General features: G+C 41.9%; 1 protein-coding gene across 1 annotated transcript in view; it reads left to right on the top strand.

Moving 5' to 3' along the window:
- The window catches only part of LOC122814099 (large neutral amino acids transporter small subunit 4-like), a 430,411-nt gene that overhangs the window by 365,974 nt on the left and 49,929 nt on the right, over positions 1 to 14,508 (top strand). The gene's annotated exons all lie outside the window — the stretch shown is intronic.

Raw genomic sequence — 14,508 nt, 5'->3', positions numbered from 1 at the left:
TCTGGGTGTTTTTTTTTTGTTTGTTTTGTTTTGTTTTAGACCCCGATGCATGTCGCGCAAATCTGTTTAGTTAAAGTAAACACTTTGAAGCAGAAATGAATAAGGAATAAGTCAGTACAGCCTCAGACACACCCCCTTGCTTATTTGTGCTAAGCTCAGCTGGGAACTGTGAAGCTCCAATGTGCTTACACCAAGCATGACACACACTCTTTTCATGTCAGCTGCTTCTCCTGCTTACACTGTTGCCTTATAACTCCTACACAGTTAGGTGCAGTTTGGCACTTGTCTCCTTTTTGTGATTCAGTAAATTTCCCTCATTAGCATACCCCACTGCCTTAGTCCCTAGTTACAGCACTACACCAGAGCCTTTCCCCTTAGCAACCACTGTTCCCTGCTATTGTTTTGATTCTGCATGCCATAGACTATAATAGCAAAATGCAGATTTCACTTAAAATTGTTCTGTCACATTTTTTTTTATTTGAGCACATTCCTGCCCTATACTTAAACAGCCAAGATCGGCTAAAAAAATAAACTTTTATTTTTATACTTTTGCAACACGTTTCCATGCTAATGGACATATATTTGGCCATTGGCATGTCTAAGGATTATAATACATGCTACTTTGAGCTGTCATTCCTCCATTTTGATTTCTGCAGAAATGTATTCGGCTAATAGCCGAATACATTTCTGCAAGCTACACTATTCTGCCACAGATGCCTGCCTGCTTACTGGATCGCTAGTTGACCTAATTTGCATGTTTTTCACCAGCAAATAAGGTCATTAGTATAATCCAGTCAGGTGCGTGGCAGAATAGTGTTAGCAGGCTCGTGCGCATCCCCAGGCATGTTTACTGGATCGCTCGGCGACCATATTCCATGCAGGAGCGGCTGCAATATTCAGACACGGGATTTTAGCGTTATTGAATCCTGGGGAAAGAAAAAGAATATATATGCTGAATTTTAATTAAAACACATAACACCAGTGTAAGCCACTTATAAAAAGTATAAAAATATGGCTGTTATTCAGAAATACATATTTTATGTCATGTGGCAGCAGTGTTACATATAATGTGTATATACACACACACACACACACACACATATATATATACATATATATATATGTATATATATATATATATATATATGCCGGTCACTCTGTCAAATGATCAGTCTGTTAGAGTGAATTCCTGTAAAGTCTGAGCAAGTCTTCCATTTGTCAATTTATTGGAAGATGGATGATCAAATGCATGCAGGTAAGGTAAGGTAAGTGTGGGTTCTGAGTACTAATGCTGACATTTTCAGATATACTGAAAGTTTCAGCATTAGGGGATAGCACTGCTTGTGTGAGCGTTTGCGGGTTAGGGTTAAAAGGGCTAAGAACTGGGACAGATTTAGAGTTGTGCATGTATGGCTCTGTGTGTAGTATGTGTCCAGGATTGTCTTTTATAGTAATAGTGTTACAGAAAGGATTTTTCTAAGGTAAGGTGCATGGTCAGGGTTAGCAGGCATTACTAATGTTGGCAGGTGGGCAGACAATGGCAGTTTAGAGGGGGGATGGTGGATGGGTTAGTTAATGTGTTTGAACAGAGGCCAAATAAATCTATCATTCTGGTAAGTACATAACTCCCATGTTTATATTCATCTTGCCCGTACTCTCTAAACTGTTGGATAAACTGCCAAGCTGACCTTGGGTGGCATCAAAACAAAATTCCTTCTTGTACAGAAGTCCTAAAGGAAGTTCTGAATTTGAGACCAGGTCAAGGCTATAATGTTTGGCAAAGGTGTTTAAGGAAAGCCATATGGAGGTTGCACATATCTCATCCACTGGTAGGCTTTTAAGGAAAGCTGTAGACATTATCTTGGCTCTAACAGTGTGTGCTCTGGGATTACAAAGCAAGGACTTTTGATTGGATGTATGGCAAAAAAGGATGCAATCCAAAAATCATTTAAATAAATATAATTTAATTACCTTTTGTCTTGTTTAAACAGTGAAAATTATATGAATAGCTGGTCATCCTTTCTGAAATCTTACCTCCATGGAAGTAACATTTAAACTGTCTTTGTACATCCAGAAAATGCAATTTGTTTCCTCTTTGTTGGAACATGAGGGAAACAAATGTAAGCAGATTTACAGACTGTTTCAGGCTGGATTGTGTGGCTGTGTTTGTCATAAAGGATTGATTAGTTCTTAGGGTAACCCAATCCTTGTAAAAAATATTGTATATAAACTTTCAGAATAGTGCATACAGTTCTGATATTCTTCTAACAGAAGTGACAGCAGACAAGAATAAAAGAAAGTCTTCTAAGACAAAAACAATTCAGGTCTGTTTTATGAGTTGGCTCAAAAGGAAGAAATGCAAGTCTTTCCAAAGTGCAGTTTAGGTACTGGGGAATGGAATTGATGAAAGGGGGCCTAGAATGAACTCCTTTTAGGAAAGCTTTGCATAACCTGTGAAAGGCTGGAAAAATGCCCTGAATAAGGAGATGGCACCCAAATATACCCTGAGTGAGGAACTGCTTGATCCTGAATTGAAGCCCTCTGTAAAAAAGGATAAGGCAGACGATAAAGGAGCTGCAAAAGGGTCTGACTCCTTTCTGGTCGCACAGACAGAAAATATATACCACTTATAACTGTATATTTTCCTGTTGGTAGGTTTTGAAACACTGTAGTGAGCTGCACCAACCTGGAAGGGAACGTAGGGTGCACGGCCATTACCAGAAGAGGGCAAACCATGCAGTTAGCTCGAAGGAACCTATGCCCGTGTGAGGCAGCCTGGATAGGTAGACAGCATGTGGGTGCACTGTGGTGGAAAGAGTGGTTTCCTTAACCAGTGAGTCCAAAACAGGGGAAACTATACCTGGTATGGCCAGAATAGGGCTCAGAGAATCACCTTTGCATATCTTGGCTTTCTGTTTGAACTAGAAGATAAGAGGTGCTGTAGGGTGGGTGTGGGGGGGAGGGGTAAGTGGGATGCTGTCCCCTGGGTAGCAGAATGGTACATTTTTGAATGCACGTAGCTGACAGCCTGTAGCTAATGGGTTTTGAGATGGTTTCATCTGGGAATTTACAATTTTGATGATCTCCAAGGATAGGCAAAGTCAGAGCAAGTATTCCCTTGCTGATATGAGTTACTATTTTGTAATGGCAACAATGAAGTAGTAATCTAAGTAGGAAATATTCTGATTCCTGGTAACTGTATATGACCAGGTACTTGCACCATGCACTTAGTGAACACCTGGGGGCTATGGTGAGGCCAAAGGACAGAGCTCTGCAATGATAATGATTGGCTCCTGCCTGAAAGCATAAGAATCTTCTGGACACTTGAACATTTTTATGTGGAGGTAAGTGTCTTGAAGATCCAAAGAGCACATACAATCTTATTCTGACAAGCAAAGAAGGATGGATTGCACTGTGGCCATCTACTTCTCTTTCCTGACATGTTGATTTAGATGGCTAAGGTCTAAAACTGATCTAACATCCTGAGTCTTTTTGGACAAACAAGAAAAGATCCATCCATGTTTTGACTTTGTAAAGTTTTTCTTGAACTAAATGTGGTAGCATATTTTTGCATTTGTAAATATGTGCATGTTTTATAGCACATCCTTGTGTCTGTAAATTATTTGTTAATTTCATAGGATCATAGGAGGTTACTAGGCTAATGGCCCTGGGACCCTTATAAGCCTAGCCAAGAGTTTATCCCCAAAAAAAGAAACCTCAGTCAGCACCTGTCATCCCAGTCAGTGAGGGACAAAGGTGGAACCCCTGGGACAAATTTGTGGTTTCCCATCCACTCATCAAGGTTGTGCTTGAAGAGGGTCAGCAAGGTACTCTGACATATATGGGAAGTCTATTCCAGAGATGGGGCGGCCTCTGGGAGATAACCCTGCCTTTCCAGCAGGTTTTGTTGATGTCACATATTAGATTTAGGCCCATCGAGTGGGTAATGCGCGAGGAGTTAGACTTAAGGATATAGAGCACCTCTAGTAGGGCAGGGTCCGATATTGCCTTGTAGGTGAGACACAGATCACCTCTGAGCAATCTGTATGATACTGAGTAAAGTGATAGTGATTTGAGCCTATCCGCATAAGACAGGAGTTGGAGGCCTTGGATTCTCTTTGTGAGGAGGTATTTCTGTGGCCTTTCCAGTTGGTGCAGGTGTTTGGAGAGGTACATACCAAATGGGGTGTTATACTCAGTTATAGGTCTAATGAGGGAGGAGTACAGAGAGGTAATAACCTCCTTTTTTCTGGATGCAATCTATTTATTATGAGATGAACCAAGTAAAAGGCTGTTCTGACCACTGCCACCACATGATGGCCGAATGTGAGATTGTTGTCAACCTGAGTACCCAGGTCTCTCACCAGGGATTGTGTGCTTAGGGGGTTGCCGTTGATGTGGTAATCAGTAGGGGTTGTGTTTTTGCTGAATGGTATGATAATACATTTTTTTGTGTTTAACTTAAGGCCATGACTTTGGCACCAGTTATTTGTAGCTGTGAGACCCTCTTGCAGTATATTAATGTTGTTTGGGGAGTCAATGACAGCACCCAAATTACAGTCATCCAGTAGCTTGGTCAGCCACAGACCCTTGGTCTTTGCCTGGACCTCTGAGAAGTAGATGCCAAACAGTAGGGTTCCCAGGACAGATCCCCAAGGAACACCACTAGTGACAGGTCTGCTGTCACTAGTGACAGGTCTGCTGTCAGAGGTGGTGGCATCTATTTTGACCTTGTGGGTCCTATATTGTGGGTCCTATCTGTGATCCAGTTGGCCACCCATCTGATGAGATAGGGATTAACACCAAGTTGTGTTTGCTTTTCAATGATGCCCAAGTCAGGGATTGTGTCAAAGGCCTTGGCCAGGTCAAGGTAAGCTGTATGTACTTTCCCTCATCCAGGGACTTGCTGACAGTCTCAAAGAAGTCAACTAGGTTCAAGATCTGCCTCTGATGAATCCAAATTGGGTGGGGTCAAGTGTTTAGAGGTTGCCTATGTCCTTGTTTATGAGATCCATACTAATACGCTCCATGGCTTTACAGATCAGATTTGCCAAGCTAATGGGGTGATAGTTTCTGGGTTAGTAGTGGCACCACCTTTTTGCAAGGGGATGACAATAGCGGTTCTCCACTCTGCTGGAATGAAGCCTGTAATTAGGCCATGGTTGAATAGGGTGCTCAGCGATTAAGCTAGTTCTTGCTGGAGATGGTGCAGAATACAGCCTGGGATATTATCAGGTCCCATGGAACTGTATTCTTTGCCTTGGATAGGGCCTTTAACAATTGATCTACGAAGATGTGAGGTGTGGGACAAGTATCAGGGATGTCGACTGGGCCTTTGGGGGGTGACTAGGGGTGAAGTTTGCACTGAACCTATCAGCCAGCAGGCTGTCCAGGTTTTTAGGATCAATGTAAGTAATACCATTAAGTACTAATTTGGAACAAACTTGGGCTTTGCCATGGAGGTTCCTAACATAACTGAAGAAAGACTTGTGGTTTCCCCTTTGTTTCACAGGCTAGATTCAACTCACAATTAGATTTGGAGTTTTTCACTAGTGATCTAATTTGCTTGTTGAGGCATTCGTTTTTACCCTTGGACAACAGTTTCTTCATTTTGTTGTAAAGCCTGTTGATAGAGGATGTCTTCCAGACAGGTTTGTGTTTCCTTCAGGAGCAGGTTTTAGTTCTGTTGGGTATGGCTGAGTCCATGCAGTGGTACAGGTGCTTGTATACTGCACTGGCATACTGTTCAGCATAGTTGTCTCCATCCTTTGAGGGGATGGTAGTGTGAAGCTGCCGATACCCTCCCTTAGGAGGGTGTAGTCAGCTTTTAAGAAGTTTTTTTTTTTTTGCCTGGTTATGGCTGGGGAGGGGTTGGGTGGGATAGAAACTTCGAATGAGACAGACTGATGATCTGATCTCACCAGGGAAGAAAAAACTATGGGAGTGGTGCAGTGGTCACCCATGTTGGTGAGAACCAAGTCCAGCATGTTATCTCCCCTTGTGGGGAAAGACCAGCTGGTCTAGTGCGTTAGCGCTGATGAAGTCAAGGAATCATTGGGTGAGTGCATTAGTGCAGGAATAGTTCACCCAGTCTATGGTGGGGTAGTTGAAGTCACCAAGGATCAGGGTGTTTGGGGGTACCTTGATGGAGTCAAGTAGGTCCAGGTAGGAGGAGTGGGTGCCCTGAGACATGGAGGTGAGTCTATAGCTGGCTATAACTTGGATGGGTGTCTTGCCAACTGTCAGTTGCACCTGGAGTAATTCCAGTCCATCATGCTGGTAAACCAGTCTGGAGGTGTGCCTGTCTTTAATGAAGATAGAGACTCAACCACCCTTAGTCTTTCTGACCTCATTTAGGGGTTGGAAAGTGTGGAATGACGTATAGCCTGGTAAGACGGGGTGTTCTCCGCAGCCCTGAACCACATTTCCGCGACTGCATGTCAGTCGCCATGCTAGACAGGGGTCCAGGGAAGTAAATAGTGTGGGAAGAAATAGCCAGGGAATTGTTATGGCTAGGCTTGTATAGGCCCTAGGGCCGATAGCCTAGTACCAACCTATGAACCTATGCACAGACATCGGCATCTTCCAGTGTGAGGAGAGCCTCCAGTGAGTGCATTTCCAGATTAAAACTCCTAGTACTGAGCAGCTTGACTTTCATTAAAACTCCTAGTATCAAGCAGCATGACTTTCATTAAAACTCCTAGTATCGAGCAGCATGACTTTCATTAAAACTCCTAGTATCGAGCAGCATGACTTTCATTAAAACTAGTATCGAGCAGCATGACTTTCATTAAAACTCCTAGTATCGAGCAGCATGACTTTCATTAAAGCTCCTAGTATCGAGCAGCATGACTTTCATTAAAACTCCTAGTATCGAGCAGCATGACTTTCATTAAAACTCCTAGTATCGAGCAGCATGACTTTCATTAAAACTCCTAGTATCCAGCAGCATGACTTTCATTAAAACTCCTAGTATCGAGCAGCATGACTTTCATTAAAACTCCTAGTATCGAGCAGCATGACTTTCATTAAAACTCCTAGTATCGAGCAGCATGACTTTCATTAATACTCCTAGTATCGAGCAGCATGACTTTCATTAATACTCCTAGTATCAAGCAGCATGACTTTCATTAAAACTCCTAGTATCGAGCAGCATGACTTTCATTAAAACTCCTAGTATCAAGCAGCATGACTTTCATTAAAACTCCTAGTATCAAGCAGCATGACTTTCATTAAAACTCCTAGTATCTTCTAGACCCAACAGTCATGATAGCCTTCCATGCATCCGGGAGCCAAGAGGAGTTATCCTCTCACTGCTTCAAGAGCTGGACAGCCAGATTACTTCTAAGAGATACTGCTGTCTATTCACAGGGGAAGGACTGTGAAACCCCTATTGTAGTGTACATCTTCTGCCTCTCAGAGAACAGTCATTGGAGGAATTCCTTTTGCGACAGGAATTTCTATCACATTGTTGCTGTTGCTGATACTGTTAGGACTTCCTGTGCCATATGTTCTTGGCTCCTTTCTGGTTCCACTGGTTCAATCTCTGAGAGGCCAAGAACTTGAACCCAACAGCAGTGAGTATCTTGTCCTCTCACTTGCATTACTGCAACTTTTCTTTTATGGTTTGCTCAAAAAGACCAGCACCAGCAAGGAGGCATTGACAAAAGCCACACTGACCATCAAAGGAGACACTGACAAAAGCTACACTGAATTGGTCTGCAAAGCCAGCTGGCCTCAGCCGGATCAGATACTTCATGTTGATGCATTAGCCTGCAGAGCAAGCTGCCCCAGCCATGTCATTATGAGGTGGATACATTGAGAGAGATGCTATTGAATTCATAGTTGCTCCCTTCAAGTGGGCATCTCCATGAGGCAGCTGTTTCAGATTCTCCAATGTTTTGTCTGCTAGGTCTCTCTGAAACTGTATCGTCTGTGCCATGGAGCTCATGCCCTAATGGCTAACAAGCTGCATGCACACACACTTTCCTAGCCTGTCCATCATCCTTGAATGTTTATCTGGAGGATGGTTTGGACATCCTCAGGAGTCTCACATCTAGCAGTTGCTGACACCACAACAGAATCAACAAGTGGTCCGTTGTTTCAGTGGGGCCTATCCTTGGGAGTCTGCAACACTATATCTGGCTTTTGGAGGATTGTTTCAGCAATGTCTGGTTCTCCAGCTCTGTTGCATACCATATCAATTATTTTGTCAAGTGGGGAACCTTACAGGCTGCTGGTGAGTGGTCCTGAAGGCTTCTTAGAGGATTTCTTCCTCTTGGGAGATGGGGTCAATTGGCCCTGTTCCCCCCTGCCATATCATTTCTAAAACATGGTGCCCTCAGGAGGGGACTGGGGTGATGGCCCCCGTTTGCTGAGATCCATGTCTGAGGTTGGGTGGAAGATTCCATTGAAGAAGTCAGTGTGCTTCCTCTTACATGATCTCTTCTTTGGGGTACTCAGATGGGAATACAGTATATCCTTCAGATCACTGATCCTTTTGGGGCAAGAATGAAAACTGACTATTGGCACCAAGATCAGCAGTCTGGAGGAAGTAACCAATGGAGTATGGGTCTATTCCAGTTCTAAGTTCCTAGCCGATCTGCTCAATGTATAAGGACCCAACAAGGTAGCTAGGGCCGAAGAGCTGGTGCTATCTGCATGGGCACCAATAACCATATTGCCACCATAGTGAAAGGCAAAGGATCAATGCCAACAGCCCTGGTGCTAAGTCAACCATGCCAGGTTTCTGCACCAAGGGATTAAATGATGAGTGTGTCAACACCGACCATGGCCCCCAAAACTATTAGTTCCAATCCTGTTGGGTCTGGTGGGGGTCAACATCAAATGTGTTGACACCAATACAAATAAGCCCCAAGGGTGTCAACACCATGGAAGGAATATCCAAAGGTGCAGTGGGAACAGGCATGGGGTCACTCATTAGTCCCAAGACTCTCACAGCTGACACTTGGCCTGGAGTAGGAAATGAAGAACTGGGAATTTGGGTCTCCTCTCATGTCATCCTAGAGACAAAGGAGCCAATAGCACATCAAGTTGAAGACAGGCATTTAGAAAAGCCTTCATCATCATCATCATCATCTTCTTCTCCCAAGCCATCAGCATAGGGGTCAAGAGAGACCTGGAAGACTTAACTGGAGTTGTTAACGCTGGTCTGGATGACAATAATTTGACAGGTGCACTTTCCGTGGAGATGCTGCTTACCTTCCTTTTTAGAACAGAGTTGATCAGCGTCAACATTTCCTGGCTAGAAGGAGGAGTGCTAGGACAGAGAGGAATACAGACAATTCCAGAAGGTCCTGGATGAGGTGAAGGGGCAAAAGCCCAGGTAATTTAGCTGGAGAGACCTTTGCTGGAATAGGTTGCTCCACATTTTCTGGTCATTGCTCCTCTCTTGTTTTTTCTGACTTGCCCTTGTCTTTCACCAGATCACCTTTTAGTAGCCCCTTCCGAACTAACCAGTTTCTGCTGTCCAGTAAGGTGCAGGCATTTAAGTTTTTACAAATGTTAGTCTCCCTCAAGATGTCAGACTCCTAGGCACATGACACACAAGCCATATGGATCATGGAGTGGAATTCAGTGTCCACACTGGTAACAGTTTTTTAAGCCAGAGGCCTTTTCTTTATTTTTTTGTCCTTGTTTGTCCATAAAAAAAAAAAATCAACAAAGCTCTGGCGCAAAACTGCTTTACTATATATCTAGGCAGTGCAGAAGAAGAAGAAAACTGTAAAGAGAAAGATTTCTTTTAAAGAACAGGGTAATAGAAAACAAAAGCGAGACAGTAAGGTAAGGATGTAGAAAGATGGAAAAGTTATGCAGAAGGCTCTGAGCTTTAGGAACCTTTGTTAAAGATATATGTATCAAAAAGGGGACTTACCTGAAAAGTTAACACTAAAAGTTTGTCCCAAAATTCACCGTCTAATGCTTGAGCTACAGAGATACGTTGAAGCTTGACTGGTGGCAACAAGATGTGGGGAGACTATGCTAGACAAAGGTATTATGGGTAAGATGTGACACTTGAGCTACTGAAAGATTCATTTCTGCAGTGAAGGTGTGCCTTTGGTGACCAGTGCCAACAGTTTACAGTATATGGACAAGACACCTTACAGAGAAAAACGTCAGACTGTTTAACTGAAAATCAGCTGATTGCAGCTGCCGGCTTTTTTCTGTGCAAGACTGAGCTGCAGCAGGGATCAGGGAATTTGCTCTTTCCCCAGTGTAGAGTGATCTTGGAGTTGGTATACATGTACATATGTAAAACTAAGGAGGGGTGTGTGGGTACAGTTAGGCTTGTCCCCCTCCCCCCTTCTCAATGGGGTGGTGATTGAGCATTTGTGTTTGATTGCTTGCTGTTCCATATTTTGTCTTTTACAATAAAGAGATATACACCCACACATAACTCATGTAACACCCACACATAACTCATGTAACACCCGCACATAACTTGTAACACCCACACATAACTCATGTAACACCCACACATAACTCATGTAACACCCACACATAACTCATGTAACACCCACACATAACTCGTAACACCCACACATAACTCATGTAACACCCACACATAACTCATGTAACACCCACACATAACTCATGTAACACCCGCACATAACTTGTAACACCACATAACTCATGTAACACCCACATATAACTCATGTAACACCCACACATAACTCATGTAACACCCACACATAACTCATGTAACACCCACACATAACTCATGTAACACCCGCACATAACTTGTAACACCCGCACATAACTCATGTAACACCCACACATAACTCATGTAACACCCACACATAACTCATGTAACACCCACACATAACTCATGTAACACCCGCACATAACTCATGTAACACCCGCACATAACTTGTAACACCCACACATAACTCATGTAACACCCACACATAACTCATGTAACACCCACACATAACTCATGTAACACCCAAACATAACTCATGTAACACCCAAACATAACTCATGTAACACCCGCACATAACTCATGTAACACCCGCACATAACTCATGTAACACCACACATAACTCATGTAACACCCAAACATAACTCATGTAACACCCGCACATAACTCATGTAACACCCGCACATAACTCATGTAACACCCACACATAACTCATGTAACACCCACACATAACTCGTAACACCCACACATAACTCATGTAACACCCACACATAACTCATGTAACACCCAAACATAACTCATGTAACACCCGCACATAACTCATGTAACACCCTCACATAACTCATGTAACACCCACACATAACTCATGTAACACCCAAACATAACTCATGTAACACCCACACATAACTCATGTAACACCCACACATAACTTGTAACACCCACACATAACTCATGTAACACCCACACATAACTCATGTAACACCCACACATAACTCATGTAACACCCACACATAACTCATGTAACACCCACACATAACTCGTAACACCCACACATAACTCATGTAACACCCACACATAACTCATGTAACACCCACACATAACTCATGTAACACCCGCACATAACTTGTAACACCCACACATAACTCACGTAACACCCACACATAACTCATGTAACACCCACACATAACTCGTAACACCCACACATAACTCATGTAACACCCACACATAACTCATGTAACACCCACACATAACTCGTAACACCCACACATAACTCATGTAACACCCACACATAACTCATGTAACACCCACACATTTACTATTCTCTAGCTCAGTGTATCCTAGCATCTGACCCAGATCCTGACTCATCCATGCTGTAGACAATGAAGCCTTTATACTCTAAATACCACCAACACCCAAATGGTTTATTGCTAAGAATAAATGATTCATTGAAGGTAATCCAAAGAACACTAGGAACAAAATGGATTATGAGAGACTCTGGACGCAGCACTACTCACCTGACACTGTAGCATTACCAAAGTCAAAGGAAATATCCCTTCAAAGGACATCATTTTTTGTCCCCTGTCAACCCAACCATCTAAGCTCTCCTGACCCAGTGCTGACTTATAAAGTAAATTTCCCCTTTCGAGAGAGGAATACATTTAAATGTATTAGTCATACACTGAAGCAAATGTAAGTAACAAACTTTTGGATTAGGCTACAACCTTCTTAATATGCACAATACTAAATTATACCATTTGGTCTAGTAAATGTCCATTTTTTACATTTTATTTTGTTGATAAGAATGCCCCCCCCCCCTGATTTTTTTCCCTCTGAGCTGAAAATCCCTATCATGGCATCATGAAAGACTGCAACCTCTTTACTACCTAGACTAATGTTTAAGATACTGTGATAAATGCATCATTAGAAATTTCTGACATCCTACAAAGACAAACAGTCAACTAGGTCTTGCAGGTGAAACAGCTTACATTAAAACTTGGTACGTGACGGTTTACTAGTGAAACCACAATGTAAGTAAGAATCTGCTCTACTAAACTGTTTTGTTGTTGTATGTAAATCATTTCCAGTACCTACCATGATGTCATGTTATGGGTGTGGTTATTGATAAAAACTAAGTAAGCGGTGAAACTACAAAAATCAAATAACAAACTTTAATCTTTATCTTTTACAAAACCACAAGCAACTTTACAAGACCAGTACTAACACTCTACGTTCTACCACTGAATTACCATGCATTTATGATTAAAGCAAAACACCAGTGTACCTTTCTGAACATTTTGTACTGGCTATGAAACTTCAGACACCTGTTAAATCAAGCTAACTGTTTTTGGCTTCTGCACACTCTCTGCGGTTAGCTATCCAATATGCGCACCTCGTTTAATTGATCTGCTTACTCAAATATTTTACAGATTTGGTCATGGTTAGTCTGTTACACTCTATCACAGTATGCATATCCTGTGCATTGTGTTGTCTGTTCCCTGCAGAAAATGGAAGAGGATCTCAAGCAGCAGAACTGGGGTTATAATTTAAGCCTAATTGATTATGTTACCTTAAGATATAATGCATTAGCTAATGACAGTCACATGGGTGTTACATGGGTCACAGACAAACATGCACAGGCAGTAGGAGGCTTGGTTTGCTGACTTTATCTGGCTGCCAGTCTGCATCTAACACTTTCCTTTTTGTAGAATTTCTGATGTCTCATAACTGTTTCTGTTAAGTTTTGAGCTGTCATTTGTGAATATGAAATCTCTTAGTAGGAACTATAATCTAATGAAGCCCTGCAGCTCAACCAGATGTAAACATTCTGTACATCAGTAACTCTGTGCTTGTCTGCATTTGCATAAAGTACTCCACTGTGTAACTGTTTGTTTACGCCTGTGTTGAATGATGCATGTTTTTTACTTATTCCATTTTTCAGATATTCTTTGCAAAGTTCTCTTTGATTCAGAGGATCTATAAAGTTAACAAATTTTACACATAAATATACATACAATCAAGTTATATTTAAAATACATGTTTCTAATGGTGTACTATAAAAATGCTGAAACACAGTTCTTAGAGTAATGACTTACTCAAAAAATATGTCAGAAATGAAAACATTGTTCACTCAAAATAATAAAAACATAATGTCGATAATTCAAATTCAACACTATCAACATTACCCAACTTACCTTGACGTCCGGTGATTTCCTACAAAAGTTTTGCAGGGGGCAAGCCTCCCTGCATCCCCCACCCCCTGCTAATTATGTATTCCAACTCCAAAATCAGACTACAGTGAGGAAAAGGGTAAATTTCCCAATCCCCCAGTGCGATTTCCAATCAGAACATTGACCTCACAACAGCAAAATCCACACTAGCATTCGCTGTTGTGGATTCGAACATTTTCCATATCGTTGTTACGTGAACTTGAAAACAGCCTTTTCACCATCCTAGTTTGCGTAACTGGCATCCAACATTTTCATAGTAAACTATTTCTAATTTTGTTCTATAGCACTAACAGCAGTTTCATAACACTGTAAGTTTTGTTTGTCTTTTGGCTTTTCCTGGTTAGGGGTCGCCTCAGTGGAACTCCGGTCCGCTAATGACTGGCAGTGGATTTTTACGGTGCTGAATTGCCAGCCCAACACCCAACCTTCAAAGAAGGCACACCCATTCATGCATGCACCTACCTGCATGTCTTTAACATCGTTTGACCGCGGGTAGGACATGCAGACTCCAGACAGAAGGCGCTCCAGCCGAAAATCGAACAGGAGAACCTTTTGGTGTGAGGCGACAAAAATGCAGCACATTACAGAAGTTCAGTTAAGCAGTAAATGTATATATATATATATATATATATATATATATATATATATATATATATATAATAAAATGTCACCACTTTCTTTTTTAAATACTTAAAAGTAACACAGTAAGCATGTCTCTCTGCTACAGTCATTAAATACTATGACACTAGAACTAAAACAGAAAGGGAAGGCACATACATGAAGAACTACATATAGGATACAAAAGAAATATATATATAAATAAATGAGCGAGTGATTTTA

Source organism: Protopterus annectens, chromosome 10.part0 (genome assembly GCF_019279795.1).
Source record: "Protopterus annectens isolate FY-2018-M chromosome 10.part0, PAN1.0, whole genome shotgun sequence".
Classification (NCBI taxonomy): Eukaryota; Metazoa; Chordata; order Ceratodontiformes; family Protopteridae; genus Protopterus; species Protopterus annectens.
This window is presented reverse-complemented; position numbering and strand designations above follow the sequence as displayed.